The sequence below is a fragment of the Castor canadensis genome, chromosome 6 (genome assembly GCF_047511655.1).
Source record: "Castor canadensis chromosome 6, mCasCan1.hap1v2, whole genome shotgun sequence".
In the NCBI taxonomy this organism is placed as follows: domain Eukaryota; kingdom Metazoa; phylum Chordata; class Mammalia; order Rodentia; family Castoridae; genus Castor; species Castor canadensis.
Genome location: NC_133391.1, coordinates 145,736,785 through 145,739,168, shown reverse-complemented (window position 1 = coordinate 145,739,168; position 2,384 = coordinate 145,736,785).

The following is a 2,384-nucleotide window of genomic DNA, read 5'->3' as shown; positions in this document are numbered from 1 at the left end:
TTGAAAAATATATTCCTAACTTTCACAAAGCTATAATCATAGCAAATAAACCTTATATTCTTTTCTCTTCTAGGTTGCTGCATAATTTGTGTAATGATCATTTAATTATTAATTTCTTAAGTATAATTTAGCAAGCCATGTTCCTATTGTTTGGTAGATTGCTTTCTATTTTTCTGTTGATGCATAATTAGCACATTTAGAATCTAGGCTTTTCTTTTCTTAGAATTTTGATTGTTATGTCAAATGACATAAATGCTTTTGCGGTTCTCTAGATGTGTTGCCAAATAGTTTCTTAAGTGGAAAGTGGTAATTTACATGTTTAGTGCTTCTCAGCACTATTTAAAAATTTTTAAACAAGTGCTTAAAAGAATTAAAAATTGCTTTTCTTCTCATTAAAAAATAATGAGGTCTTCATGTGGAATTTTAAAAGCAATGATTCCCTTCAAAGAAATAAAGCTTAATCTCAGGAATTAAGTTTTAATTTTACTAAGAAAAAACCAGAGTGATAGCTCCCTGCTCTCTTGGTTGGTTTCACCTAGCAGAGGGCAAGCGAGTGGTAAGCAGAAGCTGCTGTATGCTGTGTGACATGAAACTGCTCCTTGAGGAGGATGTCAAGGATAGAAGAAGACAAAGAGGTAAAGGTGGCTTTAATGATGCTCAACCTGAGTTGCCCTATTTACAGAGATGGAGAAATTGGTGGGAAAACCAGTTTTAAGTGGGGAATTGATTAATCTCATTTTTAAATATTCTGAGTTCAAGATTTCCAATAACAGAGTAAGAGATCAGAATGGACTGTACAATAGTAGAATCACTAACATAAGAGTGGTGATAATTGTATTTATAAGGGAAACTTAAACTCTAAGAGAGAAAAGGGAGAAAGGCAGTCAAGAGAGGTAGAGAGGAGCATTTCTAGGAGTGCACAGCCACAGTGGAATATTATTCAGCCACTAAGAATGAAATTGGGTCACTTGCAGAAAAATGGATGAAACTAGAGGTCCTGTTAAGCCAGACTCAGAAAGAAAAATACAGCATGTTTTCTTTCATTTTCAGAATCTAGATCTAGAAAAAAAATGGGATTGGGAAAAGGTAGAAGTCAATCTCTTCTTGGAAATTGCAGAAAGAGTTAGGTGTCGTGAACATAGGCTACTTAATTCTAGGTAGTTGATGGTTTAAGCAGAGAGAAATGGAGAGGGGGTAGCAGGATTAAGAAAAAGTTTATTAAGCAGGATATACATACTTGAAGGCTGAGACAGGGGCCCTGGGAAGATGCAAAGAATAAAGATGTAAATGAGTATGGAGCAAGTTTCCTATGCATAAGCTCACTGTGGTCAGAGTTGTGCAAAGCCATATATTCAAAAATCTCTTAGATACGTGTAGACTCTATAACAGTAGCTTTCAAACTGTTCTGACCACAACCCAGTGAAAAAATATGCAACTGAAAAAAATATGCAACTGAAACAAAAGGTTTATTTTCTATTTTTTATTTTTAATAATCCTCCTCCTCTTCCACTTCCCCTTGCCTCCTTTTTTCTTCCTCTTGCTCCTTTCCCTCCTCCTCTTTTCCCTTCCTGTTCCTGTGCCTCCTTCTTCCCTTCTCCTGCTTCCCCTTATGATTGAGTACCACTGAATAAATTTCATAACCTATAATTTGGAAACCTCTGATCTACAAGAAGGTCTGACAAGACACATTGAAGTGGAGGGGGTGTTTTGTTACATCAAAATTACCCGTATTATGCAAACGTGTTTTACCACACTGATTTTAAAATATATAATTCCAATGCATATTAAATACTTCTGTAGTATAAAGTTCTCCTTCCTTCTATTACAAAGTCTAAAAGAGCTAAACATTTTCCCAAACTCTCTTATAGCTAGGTGTCCAAGTTCTGGTCAATGAGACACAAGCAACTATCTGCTAGGGTACTGTAAAACGTTTGTTGCTCTGCTTTTGTGGCTTTGGGCCTCTCTTTTGTACCTTGAAAATGGAAATCAATCTGAAGTGGAAGCAACCACCTTGTGGCTATGGATGAAAAGTCAAAAGAATCAAAAGAAGCCATGTGTGGTAGCACATGCCTATAATCCCAGCACGTGGGAAGTTGAGGTAGGAGCCCATGTCAGCCTGGGCTACATAGCGAGACCATGTCTCAAATACAAAAAAAATCACAATTACACACAGGTCCCAACATCACTGAATCTCTGAGACAATGACAGCCTACTTACACACTCTGCATCTCTAAATTGATATATGAAACAAGGTGAGCCCAAGAGCACCTCTATGCCTGTCCCTTCAGTTCACATAGTCACCTCTTCATTAACCTGGAGGTCCTAGCCTGGTACCAACCATCCTCATGTAAGACACAAAGACCAAGGTTGCAACATCACACCTC